This window comes from Patiria miniata, unplaced genomic scaffold (assembly GCF_015706575.1).
Source record: "Patiria miniata isolate m_02_andy unplaced genomic scaffold, ASM1570657v1 HiC_scaffold_8, whole genome shotgun sequence".
NCBI classification, from domain to species: Eukaryota; Metazoa; Echinodermata; class Asteroidea; order Valvatida; family Asterinidae; genus Patiria; species Patiria miniata.
The window spans coordinates 12,920,487-12,936,729 of record NW_024037075.1 but is presented as its reverse complement, the minus strand read 5'-3'; the positions used below and the strand labels follow the sequence as shown (position 1 = coordinate 12,936,729).

Below are 16,243 nucleotides of genomic sequence, written 5' to 3'. Positions count from 1 at the left end.
TACGCTTGGCAGATTGACCAAGTCTGGGTTGCTGCATCACTTGAAAATAACATGAACATGTACGTTTTTAACATGATGGTCCGGATTTGATGCATGAGGGCGCGCGTTATGTACTGTAAGGACGTAGGCGATATGCGCTGTGAGTGGATTGACTATAGGCACCGACCGAGCGCAACCCAGACTTGGCCAAGTCTACATTAAGCCCTGCATACTGCACACGTGGGCACCGTGCATAAATACCAAATTTCATTGTAACAAAACCCAATGAAAACTAGCACTCTATCTCCTTTGTTCAATTCCTCAAGCCATTTAAAAATATTAGGTTTTTAAATTTATTTGACCATTTTATACTTTTTTGTAATATATGCGTATCTTTTTCGGAATATCAGTTTATAAAACAGTTTTGTAAAGTCATAGGTTGTGTCAATTATCTGGTGGTTTCAGTATACTCACATAGGCAATTGAAGATTCTCCATACTTTTTTTTTTTTAGTTAATAAGTTATTAAGGTTTTTATGTTTGTGGATACATCTGTAATTCAGTGTCATGCTGCAAAATGTGGAATTTTAATTAATAAACCACATTTGAACTGAGTAAAATGACTCTTTGTGGTGAATCACGCCTATTCCTTGGTTAGCACAGCAAAGCACTTTACAAAAAGGGTCAACCTTTGGGCCTAAAAACTTACTCCTGGTTGCTTGAGCAGTGTTCCCAAGAGTCAAATCCTTTGTGTTGAGGAACTTATCTTGGCTTCTTCATGTGCAGCATGATTGATGTCCTCTACTAGAGATATTTCATGCATGTCTAGTACACATAGGCCCTGAATGCAAAATTTAAAAAGTGAGAATTTTCAAAACCTGATAAACAGTACTGTCAAATCTTCAAATACACGCAATGTATATAAAAATTAAGAACTTGTTTCCCCTTGGTTGCAGTTTTTGGTTTTGGTTTACCTTGATTGCATTTTCATGTTTCGTGATCAAAAGGTTGTGCATGGTTTTAGACATTTTTCTCAAAAAACTGTAATATGCACTTAGCTGGAACTTCAACAGGTTAGGTTTTGATCAAGTTCTTTGGATTTTGATTGGTGTTATTATTGGAAACGGACAAAATGCATGAAAAGCAAATGATCCTATATCCCTTTAATACATACAAGCTGGTGCATACCTTGTCCTGTCTGAGCCTATTGACAGCATCTCCACCTTTCTTGGTCTCCTCACTGACCACAATGCACCTCGTGATCCGTGATGGCCACGATGGAGTCTGATTGTAAGATGCGTGGTTTGATATCGTGGATGAAGTCACGGACAGACGCGATGCGCGCATCCATTGGTTGGATCAACTCTGGAAGTGTTTTCCCTGAAATCAGATGAGGGGGATATATTCAAGTGTTGTATTAATATGAAATACTGAACACCATACATTTATGACCTACTCTCAGTCAATGAAGAGAAAGAATGTAATAAAGGTTGTTTTATACTTGCTTTGATGCGTTCTTACCACTGACCTCTATATAAAGACTGGATAGCTAATAAAGAGCCGCACAATGAATGAATTTGACGCCATATTGGTGAGACCGGCTGGTGATCTACAAAGGACAAGTTGCCGTTTTTATAGACAGCATGATTTCTTTTGTAACGTCGCAGTTCACTTGACTTATATTTTGACCACCACCACTGACCAAGTTTAACTACAATTTTTCTAACGTTGTGGTTACTAAAATGCCGCAAATATCACTTTTTCGGCGTTTTGAAATAATAATCACTACGGAAATGTGTCCCTTTTAGAACATCATAATATGTGTACGTGACCAAAATGCGCGTCAACTGTTGATACAACACGCGCGTATTTACGCGTAGAACGTTCGTATTATACACGGCCATCTTCGTGAGACCGGGGGCGAATTGGTCAATATGCAAAGTCTACTGTGTGAATGTTGTATGCATATTCGCTATCCAGTCTTTACTAGATCAGTGGTTCTTACGTTGCAGCATGGATATGTCTGTCACACCAACTGTAATCTTCTCTTCTGCTCTCATCGCCGACTCACTCAGCAGGATATATGTCCAGCGTGGATGCGATCGAACGTTCCCAGTAGAACCACGCTTCCGTAGCTCTTAACTGGCGAGATTCTACTTCAATCCCATCAGTGATCAGCATCGACTGGTGGAGAACTGTCCACATTTGTCCAGACAGACTCTGGTATTATTTCCACAACATGATTTGTTGGCACTACAAACCACGACTTGAGTAACGCTTGGAGATTGTTTGGAGTGGAGCAGTCAGTTTTACCAGACCGACTTCTCCTTTGAGAATTCTAGTGGTAGGCAAGGTGCCAGACCGGTTACTAATATTGGTTACGAGTACTCTGACATCTTGCCCTTGTAGCTGTGCTGACTAATTGCATAGATTGCAGTGATGGTTGCGCAGACATCTTGCGTAACAGGAATCAGTCTTTGTTTGTACGGTTCCAGTTCGAGGTCAAGGCCGGGATGCAGCTGTACGTAGAGTGTTTCCAATATGCAGCTGGCGGCATGGCATAGTATCGGACTGATTCGTTTGACGAGTTGGTTTATCGGCGAGGTTAAGATGAGAAGCCCTGTTTTGCAGCTGGGGAGCATTTTGGTTCACTGGAAAGCACAGCTCAAGCCTGTACTGAATAAAAATGGAAAGAAAAAAATCTATAAAAAATAATAATAAAATATTGTTAACCATGGAGGAATATAGCTCTTTTCGAATCAATTGCTCAAAAGTTGTACAGAATTTCCCTTCTGGCGTACCATTTTACAAAGGTTGAATTGTAGGTACCATCGTTCACCGACGGGGCATAAAAATACAGACCTATCAGGGGTGGATTCAGGAATTTTTGCAGGGGGGGGGGGGGTCAGGCCCGTCAGCTTTTTTTTTAATCAGCAAATCAGTGCTGAAATGTTGTCAGGTGTTTTTTTTTTTTTCAGGACACTCCTGGGGCCTGGTACCATTCTTGCAATGGGGGCGCTGTTCAAATCCGACATTATGGTCAAATCTGATGGGGGTCTGCTCATAAGTCCGACGCCTCATAGGTCCGACGCCTCATAAGTCCGACAAAATCACATCCCCTAACCAAATAAAGGCCCATAATTTTGACGCCTCAAAGGTCCGACGCCTCATAAGTCCGACAACGGAAAAACGAGGCTTTTAATTTGTCGGACTTATGAGGCGTCGGACCTATGAGGCGAATAAATAAATTTTATGCCTCATAAGTCCGACGCCTCATAAGTTTGAAATTTCAGACTTATGAGGCGTCGGACCTATGGGGCGTCGGACTTATGATACGGCCCCATCCGACGATCAGGCACACTATATTGCACGGTGTACAATTACCCCCTTACCCCCGCTGGCTTGCCCAGTGTGTAGAGTGTTGCGGACAGGCAGGCGTATGGGTAAATATTAGTAGTATAATTGTCAATTTTTGTTAATTTTTTGTGAGCCCCCAAATGGATCTGTGCCAGCCTGTAACGGTACCTTATAAAGTTGTAATAAAAATGAAGTACTATTGTATCACAGTTCCAAATCTGTACATCAACACCACACTGAACAATCCCACACAGTATTGTTCATTGGGGACCACACACCTGTTGAGCGATAGTTATTATGGGGACAGCAGGAAGTCTCCACAAACTCGGTCCTAATGTCCCTAACAATAGGAAGGAAATTTCTCATAACTTAATGCTGCTGAGTAAAAGTGTATTTCAGGGCCCCAGTTCAACGCAAGTTGTACTAGGTGAGTCAAAAAGATGGGTACCTTGTAAAAAGGAACTTTTTTTCGTCAACTTAAAGACAAGAACATGTATAAAGCAATTTAAAGAATCAATCATTTACCTCATCAATTTGCTTTCGTGCTTCGGGGGATACAGAGTAATTAAAAAAAAAAATCAATTTTGTCCACGGGTCATTGAATCAGGCTAAAACACACCTGTGCGTGTCATATACCTTACACATGAGGGCACAGTTATTTATTGAGTCAATCCTTGCGGTATGTTTCTGATTATTGCAGAGCTGATAGTATTACAAACATTTTGACATGAATATAGTTTTCTGAAACTATTTCCATCTCATTTTGTTATTCCTTTCACATTCAGAAATGAGAATGATTAAGGATTCCATTTAGTATGGATTCTGTTCAGCGGCGCAACTGCAGGGTCTCATCCTGGGGGGAGGGGGGGAGGGGGCGTGGGGGGGGGGGTTGGGGTTGAGGTTACAATGGAGGGGCGCCCACAAATTTCATCCGTGCTGAAAGGTACACAGGCTTTTTTCACCAGACACCCGCCTTTCGTAAAATCAAATAGTGGGGGGTGGGGACGGGGGGTGGGGTGGACACCATCTTCCCATGGGGGCGCTGTTCAAAACGAATACCATGGCTACATTACATGCGGGACGTTACAATAAACAGCTCCCTGAGGGAGTTTTGGTGAAAAACAAGCATGAAATCGCGGGGAAAAAGTGACTTTATGTAATATCCAGCTAATCATGGTAACTCAAATGACTGTGATTTGCTACAGATGCAACATTTTTATGGGGGAGGGCAGGTGGGCCCTCTTCCTGTGTTTGATTGAATATCAGTCAAAGAAGACATGGATTATGGTCGGTTTCAACCATTCAATTCTGAGGAAATGGAAAGTAAACACACCATACACTCTTCCTCACATACTCATCTCTTAAGGCAAGATGCAAAGAACAAACTGTGATTGAGCCAAAAATAATTATAACACCAGAAACAATTGTGAGATACTAACATCATGTATTTTAATATGAAACCTGAATGCAATCCACATATCAACTCCATCAAGATTTCACACACGTTATAATTATGTCCCAGAAAATTTAACCATCTAAAAAGCAATTGGATCAGTGTGTTTTTGTATTCTATTGTTGGGCATCTGAAAGGAGAATACCGTACCCACAAGAATTTGTGTTAGTCTTTGAGGTAAAGATGGTACATTACATATGGGACTTTTCTTGGACTTGGCCCTACTTGCAAAAAAATGAGAATTTTTGTATTATGTTTAAAAGAATAATGGGTCAATTAATGTATGATTACAGATATAAATGAAAAAACAATATATATATAAAAACTTTGTGAAATCGACTGAGAATTGACATATCACACTCTATTAACATCCAAATATGTCATTATATTCTTTGGCTTGAAAAATATATGAAAACAATTCTAATGCCCCTTGTGAGTTGTCTTTTGTGGTTTACTTGAAAAAAAAACACTCCTTTGTCTTCGTATTTCATTTAGCAGTTTTAAATTTTCAAGGAATACAATCCCAAAAACAATTGCTCAGGTACCCCCCCCCCCCCCTGCTGGGTCAAATCAGTTATTCCATCTTTTGCAGTTTTTAAAACTGATCTTCCCACCAACCTCTGCACCAAAGTTTATACAAAATAAAAATCAAATATAACATAAACATTCTTATCAAAAAATATTTACAAAAAAGTCATTAATTGGTGGTTGGAAATAATCCCAAAACTACTCCTGGTAATCCTTAATCTTTTTAACCATATTACTTAAGTCAGGCATGCAAATAGAAATTTAGAAGGAAAAAAAAAGGAAATTCCAAACCACACAAAACTTTGCGCAGTGTTTTTCAATTTGTAATGGCATTTATGAGAAGTAAAAAAAACGAGGAAATCAGGGGATCCCAGAAAAAGTTGCATGCCTGTTAGGTACAATAAAGCCACTTGGCTAACGAGTCTCCAAAAATATAATTTTATTTACAAAATGTACATGTATTTACCATCTAAGGTTGAATTAATCACAAAACTTCTCATTGTTTTAAGGTGATACATCAATACAACTGTTGTCAGGCCAACAAGTCTCAACTTGGAAATGGACCAAACCACCCATACAGCCTCAGAAATCAACAAATACCATATATCCACTGGGTTTTCAAATTAGTGATGTTTTCATGCACACACGTAAAGATTTGAGGTCTACAGTAATTCTGTTTGCCACTTTATAAAGAGTTTCCAGATGTGGAATCTAACACTTACATGTATTCACAAACATGGAGATTGTGGTAAATCAGAGATCTTATTTGCATAAACTAATATTTTAAGAAATTAAAGTTGGAGAACAGACTTGGAACTGTAGATTTGTGCAAGATTCGCCCCGTCCATTGTTAGCATGAATCTACAGTTCCTTGTCCATTCTCATTGACCCAATCAGCAAATCATACACACTCTAAAAAGTCTCGGGTCAGATTCGACCCAAATCTGGGTCAGATTTGACCCAAATCTGGGTCAGATTTGACCTGACACGTCAAAATAACCTTCTCTTGAGTCACCTTTCTTGCCATTTGACCAAGAAAATTGTCTTTTTAACCCAGAAAAGTGTCAGGTCCAGTCTATCCTGGATGCAGGGTTATATCTATCCGGACTTTAAGAGTGTTAGTTTGACTTTGATGACAAACTACAGTGTCATATGTAGAGGGTGAACAGCTAATTATCTTACACGCAGTGTGACCCTACTGACCATCTGAATCCAGAATGTGTTATGATGTTTATGTTTAAATTGCAAGCAGACATCCTGGAATAACTCATTTTTAATTATCTGTTTTTGGAATTTGCACAGGTCCCTGATTTTATAGCATTAATTTTTCATTGGTGAACAGCTAATTGTCTTACATGCAGTGTGACCCTACTGATGATCTAAACTGAGCATGTATTACCGTGTTTTGCCTGTGAGAATGGTCCTGCTTAGGATTAAAACAAAAGACACTCTAAGTTTGTTGATTTTCTTGTAAATTTCATTTCCTTTTATAGGGAAGTTATCATTTTGATATGTTATGCCTAGTACATGTAATTCTAGAGTGGGTTTGGCGAGGGAGAATTAATACATAACGCTAAGTGATGGGAAGAAGGACTGTAACTTATGCCGTCTACCCAATGCCTTGTTGCCATATAGGATCAACACAGTCAGTCTGGGCATGTTACCTACAGCCGAGGCAATGTGTGGAATGTCTGACCGTGTCAAATTGCAATCGCCCAGGTTCAGCTTATTTAAGTGTGTCATTTTGGGCAATTCCTTGGCCCACAATGCAGCACATCCACCCAATGGGTCGTTGAAATCAAGTTCCAACTCAGTCAGTCTGGGCATGTTACCTACAGCTGAGGCAATGTGTGGAATGTCTGACTGTGTCAAATCGCAATGGACCAGGTTCAGCTTATTTAAGTGCTTTATTTTGGGTAATTCCTTGGCCCACAGGTCAGCGGATCCGCCCAATGTCCAGATGCCAACAAGGATCAAGCCAGTCAGTTTAGCCACGTCATGTACAGCTGAGGCAATGTGTTCAATGTCTGTGCTCTGAAGTTGGCACCACCTTACTTCAAGTTTCTCAAGGCTTGTCAAGTGTTTGATATGAGGGGCCCATTCTACAGCTCTACCTCCCAATGTATTGCAACCATTTATGTCAAGCCTGGTCAAGAGATAGTTGCATTTCAGTGATGACAGGATTTTCTCAAGATCACCCTTCACTAAAGGACACCAGTAGAGCGTCAGATGCCTGAGGTTTTCCATGTAACCCAGGGCGAAGGTTAAACCACTGACAGAAGACACAGACTCAATCCGAATGGTTTCAATGCGTGACAGTTGTAGCACCTGGACTTCTGACCTACAGATCATTTCAAGAAGGTATATGAGAATGCGGAAATCAGTATCGTTATTCACCTTGATATGTGATGGGATGAGTGAGTCGCTGGTTAGACATTGTGGGATCTTTTTGGATTGGCTTTCAAAAAAACAGTGTTGACTAATTAATTGTATAACGTCTGATTGGTACTTGGGCTTACGTCGATCCTTGTTGAATTTACCGTCAAGCAATCTAACAATGTCAGTCATGCAATTTTCATTGTCGCCACAACAAAAACGCAAAAGAAAATCATTTGAAACGACACTCTCAATTGTCTGACATAGTTGCCTTAAATTGTTTTGAAATTCTCCAAATGGAACAACTTTGTACACCGTACGCTTTACAAATCCCGGGTTTGACATATGTACACTTTGCAAGTATTTACCAGCACAGTATTCCTGAATAGTCTTGTGCATGAATTGTATGTTGTTGTGACATTTGAGGTTTTTGATAACTCTCTGCTGGGTTAGGATGCCTGCTTTCAGTGCCAGGTCCAGCGCATTTTGTTCAAACTCATTTTTTTGAAATGAGAAATTCTGGTCGGCACTTAAGAATCCACTCAGTGCAGTTTTTCCTATAGCAATCACTGTTTTTGATGCATCTTCGGAGCTATGTCCTTTTCTTGTGAACATGTAATCAACTGCCTCAGTGAAGAGGCGTGAAGTTGTTTCGGGGAGTTGTTTTTTCTCCCTCCACAACAAACACATGAGAAGGAGAAGCATTGGATTTGTGGAGAAATCGAGCAGTGTGTTGGACTTTTCAATGTTTAGGATCAGTGCACTGCCACTATCAGGATCTTCGTAATAGAATTTCCGAATGTATTCATTAACATCTTCCTTGGTAAACCCCAGAACCTCAACATGTGTGCAAGGATTTTGGACAAGTGATTTTGACATCAGAGTCTCAAGATGAGAGGGGCGAGTCGAGACCAAAATGCAACACTTCCTGTATTCTGTTCTATTGAGCGCTTTTAGGATAGAGCCGAATGAGGCTGCATCAAGTGTTTTGGTCCTCATTTCATCAAAACCATCCAAAAGTATCAAGACCTTATTTGAGTTGTCCTGAATATATTGATCAAGTTCATCTTTGGCTACTCCTGACTTTACGCCTAAAAGTTGATCAAAAATGGAATCAACAAGATCAGATTCTTGGAACAGGGCATACATCTTTAAAAGAAAGACAAGCTTGAATCTTTTCAGGATTTCACATGGTTCATCAGCCCAGTCATATGCAATCTTGTCAAAAATGGTTGACTTCCCGACTCCACCAATGCCAAATAAAATAGCATGATTGAACTCAGTCTCTGGCCAATCTTTCAATATTTTCTCATACTCTGTGGAATATACAGTTTTGTCAGAGTATTCTTCTTCTGCAGTACCTTTCTTTGTTCTCACCCGCAATTTAGTGTAAATGCCAACAATGGGTCTTTGATCATCAGGAGCCCCAGGGTTCAACTGAACATAGCTACCCGTTGTCTTGTAACATGTCCTCAAAATGTCCCTGGTCTTGTTACCGACTCCTTGGTTGAGATCCCCCACTCTTGGATCTTGGGCTGGTCTCTGACTCTGCCGATGTACTCCTTTTGAGGTAAAACAAGCAACAAGTACATGTTATAGTAAGCAGGAGGTCATATAGGTTCGAGTCCCACGAAAGTGATTTTTTTCTCATGAACACTCGAGACAACACTAAGTATAGTGGAATCCAGTGATCAGAATCAGAAGCTTTTACTGCGGTGGTGTCACGCTCACGCGCATGCTGCTCGCATTCTTAAAGACGAGGCGCACGCAGATTTTGGTATTCCAATTGGTGGAAGGAGCCCGAAGTGTTGGTATACATACCTGAGCACAACTCACACGAGCCTTTTTTGACACTGCAGTAAATGGCTGCCGCCAGATTTGTCTATACAGTGTTCATACAATACATGTATGTCAGTGGAGGGCAAAACCCACTATTGAATGTACATGTATTATTTCAGTTTAACATTGTTTCTGAAACGATTGAATAGTCTTCCTCTACTGAGGCAAACATGTAAAAGAAATGGTGACTTGGGATTTACAGTTCGTTAATAAGGCAGTGTAAAAAATAAATTTGCCCCTATCCCCCCAAAAATAATCAAATGAATATTTTGGCTTTTGTACCATCTGTTGGACACAAACTTGTCAGATGTCGTTTCATAGTATTTACACATTTTTTTTTTAAACTGACAACAATAAATTTTTTTTTAAACTGACAACAATAAATTCAGACAAAAAAACTGGTAACTGCATTTGGAGGCCTCCAAAACTTGATTCCATTTTTCCCCACTTTCTTTTTTCCCCACATGTGATTCACACAATACGGGGTGCCATTTGGTGTGGGTATATAAAGAACACATTACAAAACTCCTAATGTCGTCACCATATCTTATTACAAACTGGTTTATATCGTAGCTACAAAAAATGTAGACTCTTTCGTGGAATTGGCAATCCGTCTTTTGTGTCCATGTTTGTGTAGTAAATCATCTCCATCCCCCTCCCCTACAAAATATACAATAATATCTGATCCAAGATATCAAGTAGTGTAACAAACAAGATCATATTTACCTGCTCCATCCGACTGCAAGTTGTAAATGACTCTAACTTCACGTGAACCAGTAATGATAGTATTGTTTCTACCGCCGACAGTGCCCGTGTTTCCAGTGGCTCCAGTTTGTTGTGAGGAATCTAAAATCAGAAGAATTCAAACATCCTTTAAAGGATACCGACAAAATGATTCATGTACTTTAGTACATCTCCAGTTGTCCGTTTTTTTTAAGGTAGAGACTTCTCTACACATGTAGATCATTTGTCAGGCCAAACAAAAAAATGGTGTGTTTACGGTAACGGCCTGAAAAAATCCAGGTAGGTAGGTAGGGAAATAATTTTATTTTGTATTTGTTTTTTTTTCATTTCAGTTCTGCATGCCCATGTGTGATCTTTCACACAAAAAATGTATAAAAACATTGTTCAATTATTCAAGTGTTCAAGATATTCCATCGATACATTTCATTCCAAATTATAAATTTGTACCTCTCAGGGTTCTCCCCAGGATTTTTCAAACCTGTGGGGGAAGTTCTGGTGCGATTCAACAACCTGCGAAGTCATGGCCTGGGGTTTTGAACTTTGGAAGCTCTCTGGTGCATTTTAGAGCAAATCTGGGGGTCTTTAACTTAAGATTTTCAGAGGAAAATTCAGAGGAGATCCTGTAGGCCCCTAATATTTTTGTAATTAAAGAAAAAATCAAAATTGTTAACTTTAACAAAATCAACATTTCATAACCTGTGTTTAGCTTCCTGAACTAGAAAAGTATGGATTACATTTACAAGTAAGTTTCAAATTAAGAAATTAAGGTGAAGAAAAAAACACTTTTGCTTCCGATTACATGCCTTTCAAAATAGCGTCGGTAGGTCGGAAAATTTATTTCACCACTTTTTTGGGGGGTGCTGAGTAATGGAGAATCATGATAATATTAGTATAGAGCAAGGAATCATGTTTATTTTTGCCTGACCAGCAAAATTGATTAAAACTTGTCAATTTTGGATAATATAGAAGACTTAAAGTAAAATGCACCATTTGAAACTCAAAATATGAAACGGCCTAAATTTGATGTGATGAACTTGATCATAGGATCGAGTATTCATATACTTTGGAATCATTGCCGTGCCGGTGCTCATCTCATTTTCGAGGAAAGAGGAATTTACCACCTGGCGATGGTAATTAGCACCAAACCACAGCGAGGTGTCAAAATCTTGCTTTATGTCTAGATAAGTAAAGATGCACTTGTAACGCAGTATCAAGGAATAGATATCTTTGAATTCCGGATTTCTATTATAAATTATCACAGTGACGCGAGGAAGGGGTTAGCTTTGAATTTCAGATTTCTGTGATAAATTATCACGGTAACGTGGTATCGAGGAAGAAATTATCGTTGAATTCATATTATCACGGTAACGTGGTATCGAGGAAGAAATTATCGTTGAATTCCGAATTTCTGTGATTAATTATCACGGTAACGCGGTATCGAGGAATAGCTATCTTTGAATTCCGGATTTCTGTGATAAATTATCACGGTAACGCGGTATTGAGGAATATGTATTTTTGAATTCTGGATTTCTGTGATAACTTATCACGGAAACGCGGTATCGAGGAAGGAATTTTCTTTGAATTGCGGATTTCTGTGATAAATTATCACGGTAACGCGGTATCGCAGAAGGCAATTATCGTTGAATTCTGAATTTCTGTGATTAATTATCACGGTAACGCGGTATCGAGGAATAGCTATCTTTGAATTCCAGATTTCTGTGATAAATTATCACAGTAACGCGGTATTGAGGAATATGTATTTTTGAATTCTGGATTTCTGTGATAACTTATCACGGAAACGTGGTATCGCGGAAGGCAATTCAAGCTTCCGTACATGACGAACCGCTATCACACACGAAACCGCTATCACACGAACCGCTATCACACTTCGCTCGTACCCCCCGCCCTGCAAACAAGACGCTGGGATACTCTGATGAGCTTCACAGAATCTTGTGAAGGAAATGGCCTATGACCTATGTATAAAGCATCTGGCTACAGCCATTCAAGACCACATAAGACGATGTGCTCAAATGCTATCCGAAACTTTCCATAGAATTGCGCGCATTCCATACCGGATGTGATTTCTGTTTCATTGCGGACCATGTGGACAAAATTTTGAGCATCGCATAATGCAATCCGACTATTTGTGATTCGAAACGGAGCCCGAGCGAGTAGCAGGAATTGTAAATTTACAACACAGATAAGTTTGACAGAATTTCCTACGTTATTACGCTATTTCAACGAGAAAAAACATCTCTAAACTGGAATAAAAGAGCAATGAATCAGTCTCAAACCATGTAGATTCATGACCGTGATGACGCGCAGGTCACTGGTCACGCCAAAATCCAACCAATCAGAGCGTGAATTCATCAGAGTATCCCAGCGTCCTGTTTGCAGGGCAGGGGGTACGAGCGAAGTGTGATAGCGGTTCGTCAGGAGATACCGCCCTCTATATCAGCGATGGTTCGTGAATAAAAACACAAGAAGCGTCTCGAACCCGAGACTAGCATGTGCATCGTGTCAACGCTCACGCGCACCCATTCACGGATTCACCCAATTACAAACCAACTACCGTAGTGATGTGAAAAGTAATTATATAAATATGCATGGCACGTAAACAGTGCGCATAAGAACAGGTGCGCACGCGAACAGCTGCGTTACATAGGTGCATGCACGTGCACGCGTGCATACGCTAAAATACTTTGATAATAATATTTTGGGAAAGAAATTCGGTGGTTTTTTTGTGATTAAAAAGAATTTTGGAAGGAGTTGGTTTTTGGCGATGGAAGAGAGAAGATGTACATTGTAATTGTGACACAGTTGTAATAAAGTCGGAAGACGTTTTGTAACATCACACAACGGAAGTATCCTCACTTTTTTTGGTACAAGACTAAATTCCCCTCCTACACTTCACACAAAGTTTTCCCGGTATCCGTTCTTGAATCTGAGAGTTTTACAATGCTTTACACTACTAATGGAAATTTCCAAAAATTGTTCAATTCCCAATCTTTGGTAATGACCTTCTTTTATTGTCTTCTTCAAAATGACAGCATGCCAGAAGGAATCATTTTACAGGGAGTTTAGTCCAATTACTATCTTCAAACCAAAGTAAGCTTTCAAAAAATAATTTGGTCAGTTACTTTTTGGATAGCTGCAAATTATCTACTGTACCTTTAAAAGAAGATATAGAGAAATCTGATTGTCCAAAGTTGAAACCTGCAACTTCAAAAAAAATCTTGGGGCGTTTGCGAGTGTGTGAGTTGAGTGGGGAGGGGGACTTCATGCCCCTCCCTCCCTCATTGACCCCATGCAAATGGTCCAGCTACTAAATGTACTCACCTGTTGCAGCTGAGGGGGTGGGTACCTGTGCCTCCTGTTGCATCGTGGTAGGGACATCAGTCTGGCAGGCTGCTTCAGATTGTGCAGCCATGGTACTATGGATCGATCACCCAGCCACAAATGGAAGTCCTGTTTGTCAATGATAAATGAAAAGCTGTAACACACTGGTCTTCATTCCAACTTCAATCTCATTCTCCAGCATGAAAACTTGTACTTACAATGTCGTTTAACTTTGGAACAAAGACTAGACTTGTACGTAATTCAGCTTGCAAATGAATAAAGCCGTACGTAGATCTATGGTACATTTTGCTGTGGTCTCAAAGGGTCTGGAGGGTACAACCAGGCCTGGATTATCCAATACAAATAGTCACAGTAGGCACTGTGCCCAGGTCCTACGAAAAATTGGTCTAAAAAAAAAAAGTGGTCTTGAGTCACTGGTAGAAACTGCGCGAGACTGCGCAGTTGATCGTCAGTGAGTGAGATAGGTAAAATGCGACAGTGAAACCTCTCAATAGGTTACCCCTGAAATTTAGTAAGATCCAGGAAACAAAATAAGAACCAAAACCTAAAGAAATAAACCATCGTTGAGGTAAAACTTACAGTAAGGTTCGAAGCGGGTTGATTCAGAGACATCCAAGACGACACTAAAGCACTGCAGCTGCTACGCCCACCGATCTCATGACCACTTGACGGAACTACATTATGCAAATTAATCTCTCGATAAGTGTCCATATATGGCATCGACTCAAACTTTACAAGTTAATGATTCACAAATGACTTTGATATTCGGTCACATGCAAGCAGGTTGCACCCAACGAAACACAACATACACTTTCAATATTTGTATCTTTTCCTAATGAGTCTATTTTTGTACTAAAAATATCTTAATACAAAAACAAAAGGATGTTTTAAATCCTGGCAAATTGCGTACTGATATATATGAAAACTATTTTTGTCCCAGTAGGCCTACAGAAATACATCTGGGTTTTCCCAAAATGTTCTGAAGTCCGCACTGACGTCTTTTATTTGATCTGCAGTGATGCAAAGATCTACAACGTTGACAAGTCAGTGGGTGACTTGTTTCCTTATCAAATGACGTGATTTCAAGTGTTTACAAGTGTTATTCTTAGCTCAGCATCTATTCAATGCAAATTAATTACCCTTTAATCTATGCGTACGCATATAGGCCTAAATAGCTTGGTATCAATAACCAAAAAGTTGGTATTAAACATGCCATACAGCAAACATTTCTAGTCACATAGTTTAATACCGGCATTATGAGAAACTATAATGAATGCGACAATCCTGGCAAATCGCGCATCGATATTTAAACTACTTTTGTCCCATTTGGCCTACACACTGAATACCTACACCTGTAGATGGTTTTCCCAAACTGTTCTAAGTCCGCACTGAAGTGTTTTATTTGATCTGCAGTGATGCAAAGATCTACAAAGTTGACAAGTCAGTGGGTGACTCGTTTCCTTATCAAATGACGTGGTTTCAAGTGTTTACAAGTGTTATTCTTAGCTCAGCATCAATTCAATGCAAATTAATTTTCCTTTAATAGTCAGATGCGTACACATATAGGCCTAAATAGCTTGGTACTGATATTAAACCAAAAAAGTAGATAAAACATGTGATACAGCAAACATTTCTGGTGACTATTTTAGTATTTATAAGAAACTATAATAAAAAGCAATTAAAAACTGCCGGAATAATTGTTTGGAAGTAGGCCTACCCCGGTACATCCTAAAACTGACACTAATGTCTGAACTGATTCTATAAAGGCATCAAGTAAACACAATGAAGCCAATATGGCCAATCAGGCCGGCATTTATCTCCAGTATCGGTAGCATGAAACAACTGAGAATATTTCTACATTCCCCTGGATGGGATGCCAGTCCATCACAGATTACTCCCCAGCTAATGCCAGTACCCATTTATACTTCTGGGTGGAGAGAGGCAAGTGGGGATGAAGAGGTGTCCTTGGGAGAGAGGCAAGTGGGGGTGATGTGGCTTGCCCAAGGACACAACATATATGGCCAGCAGTTTGATTCGAACCCCTGACCCTCTGATCGCCAGTCACAAACCCTAACCACTAGGCCACACTCCCCACAAATGCAATAAGCCTTTCACATATTGGGAACCATTTTAATTATATAGCCAATCTGAAAGTCTATATTTCTTACCTAACTTTCATCGCCAACCTGTCACTTCCTGAAAGCTCTGATGCTTCCACAACATACGGTAGATTTCAATTCCTCAAATTGGAGAATCCAGCAATTGAATAGGAGATGGTTGCGATTTGAGTCTCACTCTAATATTAAATAAGCTTGCTTGCAAAGAGGTTTTGAGAATTTGATAAGTACCGTATGTCACTGACAGTTTGAGAGGATTTTTCTTTAAGGATTGAGAAAGGTAGAGGACAATGGGCCTTTCATGAATTGTGTCTTTTGGTTTCCTGCTCAAAGCCAGGTTTCAAGAAAGCAGGAAGGCTCCTTACGATTAAACTAGATATTAGGGTTCAATGACTGCAAACTGCAAGCCTGAAATGTCATCTGGATGATTGCTGATGTCTATCAGGCAAGCTGAATCGCACTGATTCGCACAGTACCTAAACCGCGTACAA

General features: G+C 39.8%; 1 pseudogene; it reads right to left on the bottom strand.

Annotated features, from left to right (window-relative positions):
- Positions 1-717: 717 nt before the first annotated feature.
- On the bottom strand, positions 718-2,626 carry LOC119719746 (annotated as a pseudogene).
- Positions 2,627-16,243: the final 13,617 nt, after the last annotated feature.